The sequence below is a fragment of the Corvus moneduloides genome, chromosome 1 (assembly GCF_009650955.1).
Source record: "Corvus moneduloides isolate bCorMon1 chromosome 1, bCorMon1.pri, whole genome shotgun sequence".
Taxonomy (NCBI): Eukaryota; Metazoa; Chordata; class Aves; order Passeriformes; family Corvidae; genus Corvus; species Corvus moneduloides.
The window spans coordinates 129,180,440-129,194,281 of NC_045476.1; positions in this window are offsets into that span (position 1 = coordinate 129,180,440).

Consider the following 13,842-nt stretch of genomic DNA (forward strand, 5'->3'; position numbering starts at 1 on the left):
TAATAGTACATGCAATTCAAAACCATGTCTGGATGGTTTTACCTGTTGTAGCTGCAAATCATACCTGCTTAGGTCACAGAAGACAGTCTGTTTAATCTGTTTCAGGTGGTTAATCTCAAAACACCACCTCTAGGATCCTCTTTTTAGGTTTTCAATCTCCACTCCTTCCACTTTTTGTTGATAAGTCTATTGACTCCCATGGTGGGCAAAACTTCCTCCCTGCACAGCTTATCCTCTCCTGAGTTGTCCTGTGTCTGACCTTTGTCTTGGATAAGCCAGCCTTGCTGCCAGCCTCAGTGGCCATCATCTGTTGTCTTTTACATGCTTTTAAGCATTCAAAGGAAAACTCCAGCTAGGCATCCATCTCTTCTGTTTAAATCCCTGCTGCTCTGCTGCAGTGGTCTTTACTAAGCAAGACATCAGTCAAAAATTGACTGTTCTTCTAAACTCATCAGCTAAACAAGCTTTCAATTCATATTTGTGGTCCATCTCTGTTTATTCTGGCTAAGGAGCTGCCTTACCTTATTTCACTAGCTGAAGTAGCCCATTGTACCCCTTACTTATTGATATTTATTTGGACAGCAGAAGGGAAGCTGACTGGGTGGTGCTTGCATAGCCTGACCCACTGGAAGGTACTAGTGAGTGGCTGGGGCACAAGGAAGGCCTACGAGTCTCTCCAGGGGAGAAGTCTGAGACTATGTGCAGAGCCTTAGTCTTGTTTGAAAGACTTACATGCTTCTCTAATAGAGAAATAGTACAAATAATAACACCTTCATCTTAGCTCTTGTGCTCTTCTCAGCTTTGTGTTTATAATATATGAACACAGACAGGCATTGATGAGTACTTTTTTGCATGTTTTTTGCTGTGAAAATTAATCTGCAAAGGTTAAAAATTGATACTACATATTTCTGAAGTATCTAGTCAAGTAACAGAACTGCTTAATTATTTCTGCAGGGAGTAACTGGCAAAATGAAGGACAAAGACTTTGACTGAGGTAGTTGTGCATATGAGGTACAAAGCTGCTTGGGTCATTCCATGAAGACAAAGACGTGCACAGCTCAACTCACTGACACACAAGCCCAGGTGGATTTATTCTCCCAGTATGTATGGCCCTTATTAATGCTGTTAAAAATTATTGCTCCAAACAAGATGAAAATACGCCCTTAAGCAAACAGTTTAACATTTATTTCCAATCTTATTTTTGTTTTTTTGGAAACATAGAAGAGAAATATCCCTCCTTTCCCAGGTGGAGTAAAGGGGAACAATATAAACTCTGTATTTTAGTGTGAAAAATGTAAATACAGATGAAATGTACTTCAGAACTCATTTTGCCAAAGCTTTTCTTGGATGATTTCCATCAACGTAGTTATTGTAATTATTTTCCAAATGTTACCCATGTGATTCTCATTTGCTGCATGTTTAATTCCCTGCCTTAAACGAGGGCACTCAGGTATGACTAAAGATGGCAGGCATCTAAAGATTTGTAGGTTCAGCCTGCATAATGGCCCCACAGTGGTCAAAGAGTGCTCATGTGCTCTTACATGAACTACAACAAGAACTGGTTGAAATTCTAGGTTTGGAGTCAGTCTTGTGCCTTTTGAATCTAAAAAAAGTAGATGTTTTCCATGGCATGATACTTCAGGTATAAAATTAATATTTAAAATTATTTCTTTTTAGTTTATTTCTGCTATTTGACATGTAAAAGCCTAAGGGTTCCCATCAAAAGTAGCTAAACTAAATAATTGAAGGTCAAAGCAGCTGCAGTAAAATTAGGGCTATTATTGAACTACATTATTCTCATAATTTACTTCTCTTATTCCTTCTACTCTAGATACCAGCCACAGATAAACATTGTGTCTCAAATACAGGTTAAGAGTCAAAACTTGTCAGCTTAGACACTAGTTAATCAGTCATAAAGGTATAGCCAACAATAAAAATTTTGGAATTAAGGCTCCTTTCTCTTACGTTTGTTCTATGGCTACGTCACTTCAATGGATTTAATACTCCCAGCAATAAAATGCAGACTCTGTCCATTAAAATTTTTCATCCTACCTGAATGTGGCCTTTCTCCTCCTCTTTCACGTCGTCTCTTAATTTAGAAATGTCTGGTTGGATCACAATGGTGTTGCCAGATTATCTGGGAGTTGGGGAAGCTGCAATGCTAACACCAAGGTGACTTTCTTCCAATCCTGAAAGAACATTAAAAAAACCTAGAAAAAGTCCAGCCCCAGGAAAAATGTTAAATGCAAACCAACTCTGTCAATTCTAGGCTAAATCTCAAGATAGAGGACTATTTCCTTCTGCAGTATTTGAACATGCTGGCATACTGGTGGAGAAAATGTAATTCCCTGAAAAATGTTCTGCACAGTACTTTTTTGTTTAATGAACCTTGAATTTGTGAGAGAATATCTTTTTAGTTTTATGTAATACAGCACAGTGCTCCATTTACTGAAGCAGAGGGTAGAAAACAGAAAAGCCAGTGGATCCCGACTGTCAAAAAGCGACTGCTTCCATAACTATCCCTACATCCCTTCCAGTGCAAGAGGCAGAGGGCAGCCTTGCATTTCTGTTTTTTCTATCCTCCTTGGCTTTGCTTTATGTTTTGATTCCAAATGTTATGAGACACAAGGTGAGTTATTCAAAACTATTTATTAGCTTGTTAAACTGAAATGCCTTTGCTCCTTGGCCAAGTTGTATAAAAACCCACAAAACACTGAAGTACCTCACAGGCAGTGCCCCACCTTTGCAGATGACATCAGTGCAAAGGGACTTGATTTTTCAATATATCTTAAAAAATATATTTCTAACAAGTACACATTCTTACATGTATTTTCTTTCACTTGAATCAGCCAGCTTATATGAAGACATGATTTATGTCTCCCAAAGGATCTTAAGAATTTAGAATCTATAAGGCTGATCCTAATGTCTTTACTCAGGCAAAATGCCTGGAATAAACCAGAGGATATATAAGGCTTCATATAGCATTTGGCCATGAGTTGAAAAACACCATTAAAAAAAGCATTTGTAGGTATCAAAGGTGATCTTTGCCTCGTATCTAAAAGTGAGGGAGTATTAAGATACACTAAAGTTTATTCCACACATACAACTTTCAGCAGTTTGCTTGATGGCCTCTATGACTTTTTTGGCAATGTCCATCTCCTCCATCCCAGCAAGCACTGGTACACATACCTGGGTGTATTTTTGGGAGCCTTTCAGCTTGGACCAGGTGAGTGAGCACTCCTGAGGAGACTCCTCCTGTTCTCTATCACTCCATGTCACAGAGCATTCTCCTTGCACACAGGCAGCTTTTTGAGCTAAGCCAAGGCAGAAAATGTGCTTCAGGAGATGAATTAATGCAGTTGCACAGCTCATGGGCATTTGTTCTGTGTGGCCAGACTACAGCTCATCTGAACCAGCAGCCTGTCCTCCCAAACACAGATAGTTTGGAAGTCAGGTCTTTGGCTCCGGCTGTTTCACTTTCCAGATCTGCTCGTGTTGGGATGCACAACTCATTGGGGTAGATACAGTCACATATCATGTTCCTCATGATCCTAGTACAAAGCAGACTGTAACTGCTGCCTCAGCAACTAACCCACGTCTGCTGCACATCTGTACAGTGAAGAAATCTGTGATAGGGGTTTTTGGGAGGGGGTTGTTGTTTTCTTTCTTTTTTAAAATTTCTATCAGGGAGTCTTAAATCTGGAGTTGTTGTTTTCTGTTATTGAATGTAATTTCAATGAAGAGATCTGTTGCATCTATCTGCCCTGCTCAGTTTGAGCCCAGCTCAAACTATCACAATCTCAGTGTTTTATAGACGAATAATTTGTTATTTGAAAATCTCCTACTTGGAAAACTGTTCCATTCTTACTGTGGCAAGATTTATTTCACTAAAACCAACACAGTTTAGCCTTGTCAGACAGTAAGTTTCAGTGACATATGTCAAAGATCTCACAGTGGCTTGAGCTGATTGAAATCCAGGCTGCCCTGCTAAGTTGGTCCCTCTGCCTTAGGCCACACTGAGTTGCCCAAATGCCTGAACTAGAGTAGTTCAGGAAGCTCCCCCACCAAAGGTTTGTGGTGGAGTTGTTTTCAGCCAGTCAGCCACCTAGGGTGGGTTGCTCTGGCATTTCTCAGCCACACAGCTATGGCAAGGATGAGCAGGACAGGGGAAGGACTGAGGCTGATGCCTCGACCATGATAATTCAGACTTAAATAGTTTTATACTGAAGTGGAATTGTAGGCTTACGCAAATGGAATTACATTGATTTGTTGTTATTGAACATGGCTTGTAAAATTTAAGTAAAAAATCTGATCTGGTAACTGTTTCAGAAAGCATTCATTCCATATTCAGTGTGAACCACTACGGAACTGGTATTGTCCAAATTAATGGAAAGAATTGTTATACAGGTCCTAGAAAACACCATCCATTTAATGCAATCTGTTCCCTAATTCATCTCTGAGTTGCCCCTTTTTCCTCTGAATATAAAGTTCACATGACACCATTAGAAGTGAGCACTCCAAAAGGCAGAGAGAGGCCACTTCATGGACTGTTTTGGAAGTTCCCTAAAGTGAAAAATGATATTCTTGAGGATGAAGATTCCACAATGCCTTAAGGTACAGTACATTCTCTAAAAATGATGCCTAAGCATATTTTTTACTATCTGTAATACTTCCAGCATAGTAAGATTGCAGACATGCTCGTAAGGATTTGCTGGGAGCTATAACAGTCAAATCTTTCCATAAATTATCAGCACAAGAAAGCAGCCTTTTACTAGAAATTGATTTAACACTAACAAAATTGTGCTTATCTTAATGAGTTAATTTGGTGTTCAACTGCATATCATATACATTTCCTTGGGGCTTTAAATATAATCTAAAAATACTTGTAATGGATATTTAAAGTTAATTGTCTCTCTCTCATGTATGGAAATAATAAGTCTATGTCTGAATTAATGCAATAGGTATATAAATAGGTGAAATGGAAATTTCAATGGAAATTCAAAATGGACTTTTCAATATAGAAGCATTGATTGATGGCTTGTTTCATTAATGTACTTCAAATAAATGGCTATAAAATTAGAAGGTCATGAAGAAATGCTGACATCACTTATTATGATTATTTGCTGTCCTGGACACTTTTATTAATGTCTTAATGTTCAGTAGCTTAAAGCAACCTATCATTTTGCAAAATAAAAGACAATTGATCAGGTTATTTTTAATGGCTGTATATTCCTTAGCTGCATAATGGTGGCAGCTTTTTTTTTTACAGCAGAAAAGGATCTTCCTTTAAAACTATTCAATATTTTTGATGAATTAAGATTTTAAAAGTAATTGAATACTTACTTAAGAATTAATCTAAAATTCTTAAAATTAATTAAAAGGTCAGCTTGGAGAAGGTGAAACAGGCCTGTTTTGCTTTGTTTTGTTTTGGTTTTGTAATTGGGAATGACTTCTGGGTGTGAAGTTTGCTCAGGTGATTATGGCAATACCTGAGTAATCAAAGGCAGCAATAGGCCCTTCAGTCATGAAGAAGGAAAAGTTCCATTTTTTGAAGGTGTAGCATTCAGGTGAATATCAAAATCCTCAGTGTAAATGTGGGATACATTTAGCAAAAGTATACCTCAGATATTTCAAAAAAATTCTGGTTAGAGATTACATTTACAATCTGACATACATTTACAGTCTGGTGACAGATTACATTTAATTCTTATTCTCATCACAACTCTTCCCATTTCCTCTAAAAAGATTAACGTTACTGTAACTACATCTGTCAAACAGAGACATTGCTGTTGTGAGCAAATGCACACTGGTGACAATAAAGTCTCAATATTGCAGAGAATTCACAAAGAATCGTAATAGTTGAGAGGAGCTTTTTTCCCCTAAAAATAGAGATGCTCTACAAGTGAACATGGGCAGCATACACAGGGAATGCAGATGATAGCCACTGCTGAAGGACAGTGCTGGTGTCTTTTTAATCCACTGTTCTGCAGAAAAAGTAAAATCATCTGACTTAACACGATAATCTGTTTTTAGCCAAATGTTTTACTAAGCGCAGCCAAATCTCGTTAATCCGTGCTACATTTCTAGGAACACGCAAGCTACCTTGTACTTTGCACTGCTGCTTTATTCTGTAACATTGTATATCATGAATACAAAACTGTAAAGCAAATTAAACAGAATCCTGCTCAAAGCAAAATATAGCTAAACCCAAAATAACTCTCAAATTGAAACATGGGGGAACATAGACCAAAAAATTTTCACCCTATGCTGTCAAAATAAAAATGGAGTAGGGTTCCCCCATATATAACACCTCACCACATATTTCTGTTCCCCCTTCCACTCGTTTGAACACTATGTTTTAGTATATTGAAATACTGGTTGGGCGTTTATTTTAAAAATTAAGAAATGTTTAGGAAATGACACAGTTTAGCCAGTGGCAAATAAGTGAAATTAAAAGTTGGCCTTCTGCCACTGAAAACAGAGACATGCTCCTAATGTGTTTACTCAAAGCTCATAACATTTCTGGCAAATGAAGCATGAAACATATTGTCAGATAAGTAAAGACTGTTACATCCAGAAAACTACTCTACAGGAATGCTAAGATTCCAAGTCAAGCACTGAGAAGTTAATAATTCCTGGGGTTAAACTGCCTGAGTAATATTAATTCAACCTACTTGTACATGTTATGATGTTCTTTAATTACATGATAATTGCAATACCTATTAAGTGCACAGAACATAGTGAGGGCAAGATCCAACTGCTAGACCATCTCTGCCTAGAATCTTTCCATCCAGTCATTTGCTGTTCTTCCATTTGGCCAGATGCTTGAGCCTTGCAGGGCTGCCTCGATGACATCCTTCTGGGAGGAGGTGGTGGGAGGCACACGTCTCTCCTTGCAGCTGGGCTCAGAGCCAGAAGTCATGGTGCCAACATAACCTGAAAAAAGAAATCCCAAGGGCAGGAGCTAGTCCTACATCTACAGAGCTTTGCTCACCTGATTTATTGCATGAGTCTGCTTGTGGGAACACTTGATATGTTTTTACAGAAGCTGAAAGGTGTCAGTGAATAAAACAGAGGCTTTCAAGAAGAGAAAGGACAATATTAGTACTACAAGAAACTGAAAAACACTCCAATATTGAACCAGCCCTTATCTCTATTTCTGTCACAGAATTCTTCATGCAAAGATGATCAAATACTTCTAATTAACTTTCTCACAGCTGCCTACTACCAATCCCAGCACTAGCTGTAAGAAATGGAAAGAGAACTTCTTCAAGAAAATCATCCTTATTTGTTAAGCATTATGAGAGTATTAACAATAGGACTGAATTCAAAGATTGGGAATAAGTACTTGTACTGTATTTAATACATTAATATGATAAAAAGTATAGAACAGCGAGCCTGTTTGATAATCCCACAAAGGAGGCTGTGCAAGAAATGGGCAACAGTGTCATTCAAGACTGCCATAATGATCATGTACAAAGAGTTGATTTGTAGCAACCTTAATTCTGACTATTTTCACTTTTGTGAGGGATTCTTTGTTTTCCTGTGTTCCATTATGCATGGTGTTCTTTAACATGGGAAGCTGAGGGAAGGAGCAGGGGAAAGAATGCCTCTCCACAACTGCAGGGCCAACAAGTAGACTGGAAACTTCAGAACTCAGAAAAGACCTCAGTCATCCGGGCTGTCCATGCTTGCAGTGGTTGGCTATTACCTAGCGTTAAGCCACACATTTTAGCAGTGGTTTTCACAGCAGTGTTTCATTGCACTACAGAGGGACCCAGGACTGCTGCTTTTCTTCCCAGATTTCTAAAGGGAGCAATTTCACCACTTGTCTATAGACACACTTATTTCTTCTTCTCAGCCCTCTCCTGCTCCCTTCTGCTTTCACCCAGACCCCCAGTTTCTGACGTCTCTCAACACATGCTTTTTGTTTCCTTGTCTCTTTCCCCTTGGATCAGATTGTTTCCTTTACTGCCAGGACACCGATGGGAATGGCATGCCTGATGGATAGAAACAAGTTTTCTGTCTTAGCTCTGGACTAATGGCATGACAAAGCTACTCCATCCCTTGCAGCATTTCTCCCAGGGAAACATATGCCGATTTCCAGTATTCTCAGCCACAAGCATTTAAAATATCAGGATGCAGACCACAACAGATCATGAAACTGCCTTCACAGTCATAAGACTGTATTAAAAAAACCCCAAAATCCAAACTTCTGTTGTTCTTTTTATTAGACTTTTTGGGTTTTATTTATTCTCAATTTTTTTAAGATTTCAGCGTGTAGTTACACTGTGTTTTCAGGCTTTTCATTATAATAGTGAGTTTTGGAAGCTGTCACTTAAAAATATTGACAACTAAAATTTTCTTAAGCTCCGCAGGACTTCAGAAGTTGTCATTTTAAGAACATAAAGTGGTGCAGGATGTGGGCTAGAACGAGGAGCATTGTTAGCTCTGCCCCTTGTCCAGCACACAGGAGCTATGTGGGGACAAGGCATGCTCAAGGACAAGAGGATCCTTGGAAAATTTAGCTGCCAGGCTTCAGCTGACTGTCCAGAGCAGGTAGCAATGTGCTTTCCCGAGCTGTCTCCATCAATATTTTAATCGACATAGATTTTTCTAGCAAGAAACATCCTGAGCAGATTCATGCCTCTGCTCCAAGCAGCCAGGATGACAGACTTCTTTCATGAGGCAGCTGGAAGGATTTTTACATGGACAACACCATTTTAACCTTAATACTATTCCTGGAAATGGGTGAAGCATTTAAGATGACATTCTCTAGAAGAACTCAAAGTGAGCAAACAACATGACATACTTCAGGGTGAACAACTGAAATATGGCAAACTTCTGAGCAACTCAAGATAAAAGTTACTGGGGGAAAAAATTGGGCAATAAGGCATTGGTACCATTCGCGTTTAATATGAGGTGAACTTGGGGATTCTAATTAATTTGTTCCATATTCTCTTTAAAGTTTGTTTCAACACTTAGCTGTGTATTGATACTATGAGGCTGTTTATATACTACAGTTATATTACTGGATTTAAGTACCTAATTTTAATTATATATCTGAAAGAATCTGTTTTTTCATATTAATGGATGTTCCTTTTATTTTAAACCCCATCTTTAAATGTAATTTCAGGACATTATCCTACTCTAAAATTCTGGATGATATGAAGATACCTGTCTGATTAACAGTACTACTCAAAATCTCATTTTGACTAGTGTCACTTTGGAAAATCTCCTTTACTTAATGGGAGTTGACAGCTTCAAGAATGGAGAAAAAGGGCAAAGATATATTTGATAAGCTTGAAATTTACACTTCTTGACTGTTTTCTACTTATTTGTATACAGATCTGAATTCAGTTGGTAATTAAATTTCTTCATACATTATGGGTATCACAGGTTCATTTACAATCCAGCATTTGAAAGTTTTGGAATCGCTGAAATGACGATGGGCCAAACCCTACCCTATCCCACTGGACTAAATCCAAAATAGTTCCATGAAGAAAACAAACACTTGAAGAAAAAGACCTGGAATTCAGACTTACCCCAATGAACTCACTTCCAGATTCACATTAAGGTAAGGCTGACAGCTCAGTAAAGCATCTAGCTGTGAATGCAATTTAATGAATAAAACCATGGTTCAAATTAGGCAGTAGGAGGACTTAACAGATGACTGTTGTAGTTCTTGTGTCACACTAGTATTATATTCCAAACTTGACTTTCTTTTTCTGCTTCACCTCGGAATCTGTCCCAGATATAGAATACTTAAACCTTTGTATCCTATAAACCTACAGTTGGAGCTCTCATAAACTGTGAAGAATTACATCAGTCTTCTACACACAACTCTTAAAGCTATTGAATGCCTACAGTATGCTGCAAACAAGTGATAAAAGTGTGCATGTGTGACACTATGTCTGCTTGGTAGCGGAAAAGGAGAGAGAGATGCTGAAATACCCAATTCTACTATTAAATAATGACTTGCTTATGAGACTCACTGACCTATTAAATACAAACATCTGGTTTAGGTGTTCAGGATCCAAATGAATTACCCACCAAAGACTAACCAGGCATATCAGACCTCGACTCACTCCCAGCAACCAAATCACCCAATATTTCACTTGTGGAAAAAGTTAATGTTTTGTTAAAGTGGGTCTAGTCACATAAAAGTTTTTTCCAGTACTGACAATGAGGCTTTATGATTTGTGTTACTGTATTCATCAGCTGTATTCTGTTGCTATTCTACTAAACTTACCAAAAGCTTCAGATATCTCATGACTTTCCTCAATCACTCTGAGATCGCATCCAACAGGAAATGATAATTATCATAATTATAATAAATGATAATTTATGATAAGGTCTTGTTGGAACTGGGAAAGAACAAAACTCAGAACTATGGAGAAGGGTTTGTTTATCACTTGAATTTAAGATACATTTTTGCATGAGTCAGTATTAAACCAGAACTTGTGCATGGTGTTGAAGGAGTTGTGATAAATGGTAGTGCCAAAGACTTTCCTGATACTAATCTGAGACCTGATTATTTGTAATTGTTTTATTTTTATTACTCTAATGGGAATGTGTCAGACTTGGTTCACCACTTACATGGCTTATTGTGGCCATGCCACAGAAGGCTCAGTGTTGCTCTGTGACAGAACAGCTCAAATCTCCGTGCCTGCTGTTGGCTGAAGAGGAAGAACAATCAGTATGCCTCTCTTTGCTCTTACCTTGTCTGATATCTATTCTCAACACATTGTTTTGTTGCTGCTCTGTGGACCACCGAGAGACAATTAGCCTTGCCTTTGGGAAGGCAGAAATCAGACTGCTGGCTCTGTGTGGCAGAGAACAAAGAAGAAAGTGTGTGCCACTGCTGGGAGTTTGGCACTTGATGAAATGATGTTTTCTCAGAAGCCTGCATTGAGCCTGCCTCCCTGGCAGGGGAAAAGCTGTGCCTGTGTGAAAACCAGGTGGCTGCAATTCCTGTCTAGCCATGCTTAGGTCTCAATTATCTGGCATCTGTGTCTCCTGCAGTCCTGGGTCCTTTAACCCAGGGGGAGAGACTGGATTGTTCAAGTTAGAGAACATGAACTGGCTGCAGTAGTCATAGCAAATCTCCTGCCTCCAGCAGGTGAGCTGAATGGCTTTTCCTAACAGGAGCAGCAGTTGGCTGCTGGCACTACCTGCAGAATAACATCTGCTAGGAGCCTGGCAGAGAGCAGTGGGAAGAGTTGACTCTGTGGATTATAAACCTTGGATGCCTTCTCACCCAAATTTTGTCACTTTCTCCTGCTAGTGAGCCAAGTGTTGCTTAAAGAGAAAGGAGTATGTTCTCTCTCAGAAAAATCATCAGTGGAAGGAAACTCTTTACCCTGATGTTAACACAGTTAAACTCTCCTTTGTCCTGGTGAAGGAATGCAGAGCTGTGTGTGAGGATGTGAGGATGGGGAATAGAGAACAGGTGGAAATATACTTTAGCAAATGTATGACATCTGCCTTCTTACATGTTCTCTAAGTGGGACGTGCTTTGCTAATGACCGTACATAATTTTCTTTCCTCTTCTACCTCCACCCATCTTCCTCCTGACCTTCATAGCTTATTCCACTCCTCAATTTTTATCTTCTGACAATGCTTTGTAAAGATGGTCTACATGCTCACTAGTCTGTAGGGGAGAAACTTGGAGAAAAGTAGATGCAAAAGAACAATGTTTAATAAAAAGTCATTGATTGTTGGTACTGCCATATTAAGTAGTTCCAGCTTCCCTTTATACGTTTTATTCACTATATTTTATCCACTTATTTTAGATTGTTGGCATGCTGAAGCAGGAACTGCATTTTACTACGGCTTTTTAAAACTGCACTGAAATTGCAAAGAAACAGTTTACATCAATCAGGAGACATGAAAATTATTTCACAGAGAGGGATGTCACTGTACTTTTTGGGACCTCAAGTAAATTTTCCATTACAAAAACAATCAAATCTAGGCTGTAATACAAAATTAGCAATTCATTATGCAGTTTTCAACTAAAGTTATGCATGCAAGTGGAGCCATAGTTACAAAAGCTTTAAACTCCTCACAGTCAATTGTCATCAATGGCAGTGCAAAAATGACTATTTACAGACAGGAAAACTTCTCAGATAAACACATTAATAGCTGTTTAACATTTCCTGTTGTTGCTGTTCCTGTTTTCCAGTTACTCTTCAAACAGGTTAATTCGAAAATGCTGATAGGTGGCTTAGCATTGTGCCGCAAAATGCTATACAAGGTCCCCAAACATAAATATGTAAGGCTAAGCTAGTTTAGTCACCTAATTTAATAACTTATATTTAAATATACTTATGGACAATGCAATAAACCTAAACAATTCACATACTAGAGCTGTTTATCCTCCATGAATCTGTTTTCAATAGCTGATTTGTTTAACCAACATAAACAACTCCCTTATTAAATCATGTATAATTTTGGAACTTGGGTTAAAACATTCCCACAATATTTGGTGCAGATGTTATAAAGTTGTAAAAATCTGCAAAATACCCTGTTTTAAAGCTGGTTATTTTAGGATTAGGAACAAGATGGGTAAACTGAATGAACGTAAAACACACTATAAATTATGAAAACATTAAGCAACTGCTTTTTACCTTATTTGCCTTTGTGGTGAGGGTAACGAGTACTGGTGCAACTGCAAATCTGCTTGCACACATCACCTGACACAGAATTTTGAAATATTATGGATTAAGGTCTAACACTGATGCATACAAAGTCATTCTACAAAATTGTTGTCCTATAGGCACCACCATTTGTTAGGTACCGTCAGAGTTTCTTCTTGTGTGATTGAGTTTCTTCAGTGTTTACATGCCCAGTCCCTGTATCTGCTTCTTCCCTTTATTGAGTGGAATTCAGGACCCAGGAGGACTAGAGGCTTCACCCTGCACTACCCTCCCAGCTCTCTTTCCTTCTCCCAGTTTTGCTGTGTGGCAAAGGGAAGGTTGTTCATAACTGCACCAAAATCTTCAGGAGGAATTCACTGTTCCCCTCAAGTATGGTCAACCAGCCTTACACCTGTGAGGGCAGAAACAACTCTTTCTTAATTTTGTCCTGAGTGATTCTTGCTTACCTGAGATACCAGGTCTAACAGTTTGGGCCACATTCACACTGAGTAAGACAGGTTGAAGGGCCATGCTCTTAATGCCACAAAGTGAGGTTCGAGGATTGTGATGTGATCATAAATTGAATAGAGCAGCCTCACATTTTGTATCATGTTCCTTTAGCTGGGCAAAGTAGAGGAGTCATGCAATTTGTCACTGATTCTGGGACACATCCTTGAACTGTGGTGTAGTTTCAATTATGTTTGGAATATGATCATTTGTAAAACTCCCTCTGAAAATATTGACTGAGTGAACAGTGAAAAATTGATTATGAACTGTGCACATCAGAGAGCACAAGATCTGAGACCTGGGCATGCCTCTAGGATGCTATTTAGGGCATTTCTGTGCCCAACCCAAAATTTCTTTACAAGCTTCCAATGGGAGCTACAATGCCATAGACTATGTACCAAGGGAGAAAATTATGGAGCTTCAATTGAAGTGGTAACCTGGTCAGGGACATTGGTGAATGAAAAGAATGCGAGGTACTGTGATAACAAAAAAATAAATAAATAGTAAATAAATAGTGATTTTGGTTTTCAATTTAAACGCTTCAGTATTTTGATAAATCATTAAGAAAACACAAAACCTACATCAGAATGTGTCCTTTTTCCCCCTGACCAGGTATGGGTGTATCACATATGGATTAAGTAAAAAGAAGAAAGCCTGTGAGCCACGTGAGCAATTTGCTTTACAAACTTTAAGTTAC